Below are 12,673 nucleotides of genomic sequence, written 5' to 3' on the forward strand. Positions count from 1 at the left end.
GTTGAACAAAATATATGACTTGATTGTTTCAAATGACCTCAATTGCTTCCGTTTTTTGTAATTATAGTATTCAGTATGCAAAGAATTACAGATGGCTTGCCCTAAGTATATTCTGTGTCTCGAATGATGGAAATTTCACATTTTCATCTCAGTTCTGAGTGGTATGAAAGCATTGGTAGTTAGATTTCCTGTTTGGACCTGTTTTCACATGGGCTGGCTGTTTCTTTAGAGCAGCCAAGGGGAAGCACACAGGGCAAATACCAAGTCCTGAAGATGCTTTTATCTTTTAGGACATTGCTGACTTCTTGGAAGGGTGTTCTCTGAGCACCATGGCCCCAGAAGCTTATTGGAGGAACGTGCCAGCTGCTCCGTACCCATGAGCCACCTCTCCTTTGATGGGGAGATTAATACATCCCATAATCATATCATCCTGCCTTCTCTGGGCCCAGAGTTCACTCAACCTTGAAAGAAATAGAAATGAATTGAAAGAGAGGGGAAAAAAATCTCCCTTTCTTATTTCCTTTCTGAACTCATCTAGAAAAGTGATTGAGGAAGAGACTCATGGGTTTGTTGCTGACAGGAGTGGAGAGATTTGCCTCCTTTTGCAGTATTGGATATTTTTAAAAAGTAAAAGCCATTAGGTGGTGACTAAAAGGTAGGTGTGTGACGATCTGGGCTCACTTCGTTCCTCCTGCACCCCAGCAGAAACCCCGAGGGGTGCTCAGGGAGTGCTGTCCCATGGAGGGCAAACTTCTGGTTCTAGGGATGCATGTGGAGAGAACAAAAAGCAGGCTGCAGCTGACGCCCATCACTAGAAGAACTGGGCTGGTCTAGGGATGTCCTCACTCTATCTCTCCCACACAGAAGCATCTATGAGTTTATTTGCCATATGCTGAAGTTTGGGGAAAACTTAACTTCGGTGTTTGTTTTTAATCTTTCTTATCCTCAAATTTAAGCTCAAGATTTTCTTCTTCTTGTTAAAGCTCCTGTCACCAGCTTTGTGGGGGAGGGGAGGGGATGAGACAAAGCCTTGCTATAAGCCCAGGCTGACTTGAACCCCAAACCCTGCCTCCCTCCACTAGTTCTGGGATTCCAGGTGTGCACTACCATCCCTAATTTACCATTCTTATCTGGTTCTCTCCAGCTGCACACTCGCACTGGTTTCTATGTGACTGCATGAGTTTCTGTGGGCAGAGGATGGTCCACTGAGGAGAGCTGGTTTATTATCAGATCGCAGATCCCGTTAAGAGGGCCACCTCTTCAGAGACTCTTTCAATATGTTGTCCCTAAGTGCTTTGCTGATGTTCATAAAAGGGGTAAGTCGGAATCTGAACTGGAAGAGACACTCACTCCTTCATTCATCCCGCAGTCTGCAGTAACCTGAACTGACCATGTGTGAAGTACGGTGCTCAGTTTGTGGGACTAAAGAGGTGGGAATTCAAGACAGCAGAGAAACAAGGGTGCTAGTTAGCACCTCCTCCATCAGTCTTTGGAAGCCAAGGTCCACGCCACTGCCCCTGAAGCAGTGGGCCCTCGGTCCTCCAGTTGCGTATCGGTTGACTATCTAAGCCTCTAAGAGACCCGTGTGTCCCTTTGTAAGAGCTGGCTTCCGGCAGCTCATGGCCCCAACACCATTCTCCTACACCTTCCATTTTCATGGCGAGATCAGCTAAATGTTCGCCCCCACTCACCCAGCAGAGACCACCTCTCTGGCTGCTCGCCAGGGCCCAGCTCCACCTCTTCTGCGAAAGGAAGCTCCTTCATTTAGCTTTCCAGAAGCTCTCAAGCTGTATCAGTGCTGAACCGAGATGTGGTAGTGATGCCAACAGGCCTGTCACAGCAGGGCATGACGACGTCACAGCAGAAGCAGGAGGGGAGGAGCCAATCCGGGCTGTGTGCAGGGGACCCAAGGGACCTGGGGGGAGCGGATCTGGAATTTATCTTAACTGTAGAGCACAGCCTTAAGTGACCAGAACTCTCGAAGCCATGATGGGGTGAAAGCAAGCACAGGAGGTCTCATGAGGAGGGTCTTGTAGCTACCCTTCTCCTGCACTTGACACAATCATAGGAAGAAGCCGTTTGAAATGTGAAACCCTTCTTTTCAAATTAAACACAAGACTGTTCCTAAAGGGTATGTTTATATCCTTGGATCTGAGCAAATTTTAAACTGATTGTGTCTCTGTTTTATTCATTTTCCTATTACTCCTGGGGCGCAGGGCTCAAAAGAAATATCTGATGTATTGTGGACAAAATGCAGCTGTTACCTTCCATCCCCACATTTGAGAATAGTGCGTGGAATGCTGAGACCCTGTGGCACGGGTAAGAATAGAAGATGGAGTTGCCAATGTTGGAGCCAAGAGGCGAGAATCCTCCGGGCATCTTCTGGAGTCTCCGCAGGCAAGGTAAACTTACCATCCCTCATTCCAGACAAAGTATACTTACCATCCCTCATTCCAGGCAAGGTAAGCTTACCATCCCTCATTCCAGACAAAGTAAGCTTACCATCCCTCCACACACACAGATTCATTCCCAAGAAAGAGCTCAAAGACAAACGGACATGTCAGGAGGCCTGTTGGCCTCTCTTTTCCCTCTCTCCTTGCTCTTCTAGTTCCCAGAACCTGCAATGCACTAGCTCCCTGTACACTTCTAACAAGCATTTACTGATTGCTGGCTGCATGTACTTAACGCTAGGACTACAGTTTGGTATATGGCATGCCCTGGCGTTAGCTAAATAAATGAATGAACACTGTGCCTCCCACTCGCAAAGCTAATGAAGCTAAGCTTATGGCAGATTCCCAAAGTCATATGGGCCTGAACCAATCCCTTGGGGGATTTCTAAGACCTGATGTGGACTCTACCCAAGACCCCCTGATATAGGTGGCATGGGCTCAAACTGGACCTTGGTCATTTTTTTTAGGACAGTCTTTAAACTTGCTGTATAGCTGAGGTATGCCTTGAGCTACCTAGCCTCCTGCCTCCACCCCTGAGCATTGTGACTACAAGTGTGGGTCACCCTCTCTGGCTATGCATTAGTTTGTTTGTTTTTCATTTTGTTTTGTTTTTTCTGTTGTTGGTTTTTGTTTTTTTAAACAAAGCTCCCTGAGTGTTCAGCAAAGTTTGGGGATCACTGATTTAAGGGCCTCTTACTTGCTGGAGCTCCTGAAGCCCTGGGAAGTACCTTGTCACTCTGAACTTGTGAGTTCACATTGTTTTTCTTAAACAGGGCACACACACTGAATCTGCTTCAGGTGGCACAAGTGGCCCTGACCTTCCTTGTCCTTGAGTGCTTAGTCCAGAAGCTGGTGACTTAGCCAGAATGAGCTTCTCAGAAGGGGGACTCGGCTATAAGACCCAGGTTTACATCCTCTTATGGTGCTACCATGTGAAGCTAAGCCCTCACAAGCCACAGCTGACCCTTCCTGCATCCTTGACTCTGTCTTTGGTTGATGACCTTGACAGTGGTTTTTGCAGTGCTTCCAGAAGAGACTGAACTGTGTTAGAAGACCTGGCTGGCTGCAAGCAGCAGGGGTTTACAGTTTTACTGCATGCTCTGTGATATGAAGTAGATTGCATGGTTAAACAAAGACTCGTTTCTCAAAGCATTTCCGGTGTAAAATCTTCAGTAATGACACCACGGTCCCTTCCTGTGTCCCCACAGTTCTTCTGCACCTTACTCCCCCCACCTTTTCTGAAGGAGTTGCATGATGACACTTATGAGGCTGATTTAAAGCACTCCAAAATGTATTTCAGTGGCTGTATTCCACAGGCAAGCAGCCATTTCTGCTGCCCTTGTGAGCAGGTTACCAATGGGCTGACCAGGTATGGAGTTCCTTTCCTGTGCCTTTGGCCAGGTGCATTGCACTTGGGTGCGTGTCTCTGGGTGTACTGCCTGACACTCAGGGGGGTGAGCCTGACACAGCCTGAAGGGGGAAGGTTGGAGCCTAGGAGACCACAAGAGGCTCTCAGTGGCTCTGAGCTCACCTAGTGGCTGTACATTTATTCCTGTGGTCTACAAAGCACAAAGCCCAGCCTGGGACAGCCTGAGGCTTCCTTTTCTTGGCCACACTTGGTTGTGAGTCTCCTTGGCCCCTTCTGAGTATCAGACACTTACTTGGCAAGTCAGACCCAGGTTTTTATAAATCTGTGTATCTGATTTTTAGTGACTCTGTTGTCTAGTATGCCTCTTGCAGAGCCTCGCCCTAGAAATGCTACAAAGGAAACCAAGACCAAACCCAACTGTATTGAACATGATATCCAGTCAATATGCAAAACTCTAGGAACTAGAATCCTGCCGTGTATATCAGGCAATTCTAGGCACACTGGCTTCCCTCCTGAAAGCATTACAAATGTTTCATCATATATAGCTAGAGTTTCCTTCTCTAGGGAGGAATAAAGGCCAATTAAGGGCTTGGCTACTACCCTCTGCAGGGCATGGCTTGGCTGTATTGATTTATTTTCCCCACACTTGAGTCTGTAAAGCATCCTAACATCTGGCACAGCTGGAAAGTACCTCAGGGGCCTCTTCCAGGTGGGGTCTGGGTCATAAGCACTGTGGATTGTGTTTTCCTGGAGATAAGAGGAGCATCCTTTTCTGTTTGGCTCTCTGGGACTAGCCATCCTTGTCTCCACAGGGCACACTTTCTTCTCTTTGCCCTTCTATGTAGTCACGTTTTGCTTCTCTTGGAGTCTTCCTGACTGCTATGGAAGTCAGGCTGCTCTACCTAGCTCAATTACAGAAATAATGAAGGGAAGCTAATTGCGTTGGCTCACTTCCCCTGATGTAGACTCAGTGATACCTTTTTATAGAAGGTTCTCTTCAAAGATCATTAAATTAGACGAATGGTCCAGGCTTTGTGCTCAACGATCCCAACAAACCCTGTTTGACTTGCTGCTTGGTGAAAAGATTGGCAGCCATGCATGAGACAGTGATAATGCCTCTGTACACAGCACAAAGCAAACAAGCAGCAGACATGGGAGGCAGCAGTGCCCAAGCTCAGCCCGTTTCCTCCAGCACAATCAATCCTCATAGGGTAGCCTCTCCCATCTTAAAAGCCCAAAGAACCACTTGCTTAATGATTCCTAACAATTCTGATCACAGTACTGCCACAGGCAAAGGTATTTTCTCCATTTGTTTTGTTCGCCTGAGCAGAAAGGCACTTCTCAGGGAGCACCTTTCTTTCTGCCTTTCATCTGGATGGGACACCCAAAAGCTAGTGTCTTGGCCCATCCAAGTACAATTGAGTGCTTACAATTTGTTAAGAGATTTGTTTTTATTTTATGTGTAGGAGTGTTTTACTTGTATGTATATCTGTGCACTATATGTCTGGTACCAGGAGAGATCAGAAGTGGATGTTGGCTCCCCTGGATCTGGAGTTACAGATGTTGTGAGCCGCCATGTGGACACTGGGGATTGAATTCAGGTCCTTTAGAAGAGCAGCCAGTGCTTTCAACTGCTGAGCCTTCTCTCTGGCCCCTTGAGTACTTCCTATCTCGGTAATAGTAGGAGGGGTCTGTAAGATTCAAAACACAAAGTTAACAAAGCCTACACACCCCACAAAACTAAAAATGAAGTAATCCATTGTATTCTTCAGTCTGAATATCGAAAAATCTGCAGCAACCTGAGAGAAAATGTTTCCTGGGCTAGGGGGAAGCCTTGGAAGCCTCCCCATCAATATGTTTTTAGGCAATACACAATACACAGCAAATGGAAGACTCCACCATGACTCATTAATTAGACTAACTTCTAATTTTGGAATGACCATCATTTTGTGGGTGTGTGATGTGATGGAGCAGAGATACTCACATGGAAAACATGGTTTTCAGTTATAATTTTTTAACAACTGGGAAATGAAGTAGATTTCAAATGAATCATGCATAGCATTACATTTAAGCAAGCTTGTCCCCAGCTCTTCCAGTAAGCCATGAGGCGTTATCTGCCATGCGAGCTTTCTGAAGACATCATGTGAAGTTTACTGTACTCCCTTGTGTGTGTGGCAGTGGGGAGTAGATTTGGATCTGGACTCTGGTGTATAAATAGATTTGTGCCTAGATCTCCCCACAACCCCCCTGGGTGTTATCAGACACAAGCACTTGCCCAGAACATCATGTGAGAATATGGTCCTTCCAGGGTGGGAACTTCATAGATTTTGATCTTGAGGACTCTAGACAGTTTGTCTCAGGCTGACCTCTCCCAGCAGTCACTTTTCCTCCTTAACTTAACTTCCATTTGAATTCCAGACCTCCCTGGCGAAGAACAAATAGTGTCTTGCCTCCCCATGCCTCTCATTTCTCTCTAGTACACATGCACCTTTTTTGTATTCCTTCTGAACAAACATGTATGGGATTATTGTTGGCTTGAGAGCAATCTCACACAAAACTGTGCTGGAACCCAGGCTGTCTGAACAAAGTGCACAGTTCTTTCCCTGAGGGAGTTCATAGCATTGAGAGAAGTGAGGAAGCCAATAATACTATGTCAGACCCAGAAGAAGCTGGGAGAGCACAGCACACAGCTGTGGTTTCTGGGGCTGTCATGGACTGTTTGGGGGTCTCCTCCAGTTAAATGAAGAAATGTAAGCTAAGCACGTGGAACTCAAATTCCTTTTTGTCTTAGAAGAGGTAATACAAAGGGTAAATGCCACAGAGCTAAGGGACAGCAGCCCCTTTCAGCTTCTGTCCTGTCAGAGCCTTGGAAGGTCACTCAGCCATTCTAAGTCTCTGCTAGTTTAAGAACCAATGTAAACAATACAAAGTCACTATGTTAACTGAAAAACACCAAATACATTTTAGAGATTACCAAGCCCATTTACTCAATAGGCTGTGTGTGCACATGAGCACACTCTGTAAATGAAGAGTACACGGTTTTACTTTAGATCTTTTATTTTGTTTTCAATACATTTTTATCCAAATGGATTTTTTCTTCAATTGTCAACAAAAATCACATTGAAATATTAAAAATCATTTTCTTTAACCCAAATCTCTAGGCTCAAGACAACATAGATATTGGACTCTCAGTCTCTGTGAAGCATGGTATTAAATTCTCATCAGGAGCTGCAGGGGGGGCTCAGATTAAGAACCCAGGTTCGGTTCCCAGCATTCACATAGTGGCTCACGGTCATCTTTCCAGTTCCAGGGAACCTTTTGGCCTCCACAGGCACCAGGCATGCACACATAAATGTAGGCAAACACCCATTCACGTAATATTTTCTTTTAAAAATTCTGAATAGGTCAGTCTGAGAATGGCCTCACTACAGTGATTCTTCTGGGTCTGAGTGCTGCGTGGCAAAGGAGCACACTGTGCTATCTCTACTCACATTTTGTTACTTAATGATTCAACTCTCAAATTCAGCAGGAATTTTGCTGTCTTTTTGGTTAAAAATTCCAACACATATCGGGGAGGGGCTCCTGGACCCCACCCCGGATGAGGAGCTTTTGCCCATTGCTTGCTCTAGCGGAGGAAGAGTCAGTTTTCCTTAAGAGTGCAGCCCCTGCTGGGTTGCCTATGCTCCAGTGGATGGTCCTGCACCCACATGCTTATGGGCAGCACTAAGAGGACTCAGGATGGCATTTCAAAAAAGAAGAACACATCATGTTGGAGGGTGTGTTGGGGAGTGGAGAGAATTCGGGGAAATGGATGGTGGATATGATCAAGTTATACATGTAAGAAACTAAAACAAACAAAGAAAATATCCAAACTAGAAAAAAGTATCTTAGCTGGAGATTTACCTCATTAGTTGAAACTTCCCTGGCAAGCGGGAGGCCCTGATCTCTAACTCACAATAAAGCAAAAAGATACATAATAACAAAGCCATATAATGTCTTGATGATAACTTAAAATTTACTGTACAAAACAATGGATAGTATTATAATGTGTTCACGTGAGTATAGAATGTACTTTGATCATTTTCATGCCCTCCTCCCATTACCCTCTCTTGAGCCCTCCCCCTTTCCCTGGACCTTACTTCTTCCTAATTAATTTAAAAACTAGTTAATCATTAACATTGGTCAACTGGGTTGGATTGAAAACTGCCCAGAAGATTAGGAGGAGCTCAGAGTGTGACTGAAAATATGCCCGAGGCGATTAGATTCACGGGGCTGAGGCCTAGTCAGTGGTTTACTGCATCAGTGGATTAAAATTTCACTTTGGGGAGATGATAGAATTGTGCAGTGTGGGCCTGCTTGGAGAGAGTGGGTCCCTGGGGTATGACTGTGATGGGTATGCGTTGGCCCTGGTTCCTTCCTGTTCTCTTTACTTTTCAGTCCACTGTAAAGTGAGCACCTTGGCTCTCTTACACCCTTCTGTTGTGATAGTCTAGCCCACTGTGGTCCAAAAACAACACCGGCCTTGACACCTCTGAAGCCACAGGCCAAGGGAAACACTTGCACCAGGAAGTTCTTTCCCTCCGGTGATTGTCACTGTGGAGTTAAACTATGGAGCCCTTGACCTGGGCGAGCTAATTCACACCATTAAAGGCTGCGTGGTTTTTGTTTATGTTGTTTTGTTTGTTTTGTTTTGTTTTGTTGATAGCGTTATGCTGATCACAAGAGAAAAAGTTAACATACAATGTTAGAAGGCATTTGACAAGGAGAAAAACCAAGGTCTGGAAAGCTAAGCTGCCTGTTGTCCAACAGGTAAAGAAGAGGCTGTGTTGGGCTCCAGGGTCCTTCCTCTGCGAGTCCTTATGCTGTCGGTGCACACGAGGAAAGCCTTTTGCATCCTATGGAGATGATTCTGAACCGTCCGTATTTGTTCTTGGCTTGTGGGAAGACAGTTTACAGCTCTCTTCCAGTAAGGAAGGGGGAATGTGACTTAGTGTAGCTAGGGAATGTCAAAGCATTTAAAATCTGGTATTACATCTCAAAATTACTGTCCATTTTTGGTGGCCGATAGATTCAGATGACAGAACTTTAAGGTTTCCCAGGTCCCTGAGTAACCACACAGGTCACCCAGACAAGAGCAGCTCTGGAGAGTCACTCAATGGCTGTTGATCAAGAGTGAGAGAGAAATCAACTTTTATGATGTTGACATAACAAAGAGACAGTTGGACACTGCCTTTGCCATCCTTACTACATATTAATCAAATGGAAAAAAAATTCACGTTGTTTTACATTTAAAGGAGACATCCATAAAACAGGTGATTCAGAGCCCACCACCACCCCTGGAAATCATATGTGCACATTCTCCATCTCCTTTGTAATAAAGCATAGAAACACACACACACACACACACACACACACACACACACACACACACTCACACACACACACACACACTCACACACACACACACACACACACACACACACACACACACACACACACACACACCACACACACACACCACACACACACACACACACACACACACACACACACACACTCACACACACCCCAGCATCCCTCTCTCACTGCTCTCGACTTCTCCAACACATACCCCTCCAGAATGGAACACTGGAAACTCCTTCCACACCAAGATGAATCTTACTGTAGAAAGGCAAATCGATTTACAAATGAAAAAGAACTATGCAACCATTCCAGGAAATGTCAGCAGCTCATTTAATTTAAAAAAAAAAAAAATGTGTATTTTCTGCAGAGAGAGAGAGAGAGAGGGAGGGAGGGAGGGAGGGCGAGAGAAAGCCTCCTTTGTAGACTGTGCGGGGAAGAAAAGGAAAATTTGCCTATAAGTATCGTATTTTAATATGATATTCATATTTTAATATGATACTTATGGCAGACATGGTTTTTTCAAAGTTTTAAAAAATGATTTAATTTTAATTGTGTGTGTGTGTGTGTGTGTGTGTGTGTGTGTGTGTGTGTGTGAGGGTAAGTAATTGTCAGGTGATAAAAATAGTTTTAAGTTTTAAAAGTGAAGGTTTCCACAGAGACCAGAAGAGGGTGTCAGGTCCTCTGGAGCGGGAGTTACAGGAGGTTCGAGCTGCCTGATGGGGTGCTGGGAACCAAACTCAGGCGCAAGAATAGCAGGTGCTCTTATCCATGAGCCCTTCATGCAGCCAGCCCCCAGGGGACAGGGTAGCTGTTGGTGAAATACTAGAAATACTCCCACAAGAAGCTGGAATAAAGGATCTATGGATGTCTGGAACGTGTGTGTGTGTTCCACACACGCTATTCTGAACCCCCTCTGTCCACCTCTCTGTTGCAGCCCCTGCCTTACCCACAAGCCATATCTTGATGCTGCTCAATGTCAGTTGCCTGACGAGCCGTGGTGTCCTCCAGGTGTGTTTCAGGTGAGCTGCTTTACACACCCGGGAAGCCAGGGGACTTTCCAACTGACCTATCAGAACTGATGAGGGCAGCCTCCCTCTGCTTCTCTCATCCATCATCTCCTCTCTTGGTGAAGTGTTTGTTCCATCTCCTGTCTATCTCACCTTTAAGAAACATCAATTTTTAAAGATCTCCCTTACCCTCACAATCATCCCAATATGTTCCTGTATTTTTCTGCTTCACAGTTGCAACCCTGGAAGCAGCAGCCATCCATCAGTGGCCTAATCAGATCACTTTGGCTGTAAAAACAATGAAAAATAAGTTGTGAAGTACAAGCAACTTTAAGTGAATTTAAAGACAGGTGGAAGGTTTCGGTGGTGGCAGCTGAGATCCATAACCTCTAGAGCCCATGTGTGTGCCACTTAGTGGGCACAGCCCCTAACTCCAGGGCTTAGGAGGCTGAGACTCCAGGAGTCCAGAAGTGTGAAAGACCTGCTCAGGCGACATAGCAAAACCCTTCTAGACAATTTTTTTGTTTTTGTTTTGTTTGGTTTGTTTTTGTTGTTGTTGTTGTTGTTTTTGAGACAGGGTTTCTCTGTGTAGCTTTGCGCCTTTCCTGGAACTCACTCTGTAGCCCATCAGTATGCTAAGATTATACTGTCATCATGATCAGCATGATCAAACATAGGTTCTATCATTTATTTGTAATTCATTTTATTTATTTACTTATGCATATGTACAAGTATGTGTGTGTGAGAGATATGTATGGTGTGTACATGTGGCATGTGTGTGTAGAGGTATGTATGATCTGTATGTATGCATTGTGTGTGTACAGGTTTGTATGGTGTGTGTGTGAGACAGAGAGACAGAGATAGAGACAGAGACAGAGAGACAGAGACAGAGAGAGAACTAAATACATGTAATAGAAAAAAAAATTTTTTTTTTTTTTTGGTTTTTTGAGACAGGGTTTCTCTGTGTAGCTTTGCACCTTTCCTGGAACTCTCTTTGTAGACCAGGCTGGCCTCGAACTCACTGAGATCCACCTGGCTCTGCCTCCCAAGTGCTGGATTAAAGGCGTGTGCCACCACCGCCCGGTAATAGACAATTTTAAAGCTACATGGCAGAGAGGTGGGGTGGGCTAGATGCCTAGAAGCCTGCTCAGAGAGGCTCAGAGAAGACTCCAGCTCTACTCAGCTCACCAAGGTGACCTAATGTCAGCTTCTCCACCTCAGGGCCAGTGTCCACTCTGTTCTCTGGACTTCGCCAGGAACAAGTTCACTGAGCGAATTGGCTTCATCTCCTCAGCTTGGTTCTAGGTCTCTCTGACCATCCTTTGCATGGCATCCAGCAAGAACAATGGACTCAAAGTCAATGCTTTTGCTTCATTCTTCTCACTGACCTGTGCAGGAGGAAGCTGTAGAGCCCCTAGGTGCCTCAGTTTCCTGATCTGCAATGCAAATACAATTTTTTCCTCATAGAGTTATTATGTAGATAAAAGGAAAAGCTATAAAGGAGGTTAAAATTGTGGGCACCCTGCAATTTGAGGTTGGACAGGTTGCATCTGGTGAGGCACACCCGTAATCCCAATTGGAAGGCCAGGGCAGGAAAATTGCATGTGAGTTCAAGGCCAGCCTAGGCTACAGAGCAAGAAAGACCCTGCCTGAATGCTCACACAGCTCTCTGCAATACGTGCATATTCAGCTATGCAACTGATCATATGTGCAACATGAGGGTCAAAGCACTGTGACACGTGCCTGGAACAATGGCCTTCTAGACTCTGTGGGGTCAGTGTTTCCCATTCCAGAGAAGGTGAAATAACAGAGACAGAATCATATCGGTGGTTGCCTTTGGGAAACAGGTGCAGGTGGGGAGAAGATTAAGATTTGTCAAGACTCAGAACTGTACACCTCAAAAAAGTGAATATTCAGCCATACATGGTAGTTTATGCTTATAATCTCAGTCCTTGAGAGGGAGAGGCTGGAACATTGCCAGAGTTCTAGGCCAGCTTGAGCTATGTGGGAGTTCCAGGCCAGCCTCAGATACAGCATCAGACCTTGTCTCAAAAAGATCCTCTCCTCAAAAGAGTGGATATTTCTGTGCCTAGTTTACATGTTGACCATTTAACCTTAGTTTCCAAAAACTGTGGAAGAGAATACCCCATAATACTAAGTGTTGCATATACACTGGCCCTCCTCTCGGAGGCCACACATTGCTGATTCAATACTTCTTACCCTGTATTGAAAGAGGTGGCTGGGTGGGGAGGCTTGGGGTTGCTTCTGCAGACTTTCTTCCTGACAAGGAAGTCAATGCAACGCTATTATATTTACACAGCTGTAAAATTGCATTGGGTACGGTAAATAACCTAAAGATGATTAAAGCCTACAGAATATATACATGCTATTCCTTTAAGACTGAGAGCATCGCCCAGACACTGGGGTCTGTAAGCGTACTGGAA

Source organism: Onychomys torridus, chromosome 1 (assembly GCF_903995425.1).
Source record: "Onychomys torridus chromosome 1, mOncTor1.1, whole genome shotgun sequence".
NCBI lineage: Eukaryota > Metazoa > Chordata > Mammalia > Rodentia > Cricetidae > Onychomys > Onychomys torridus.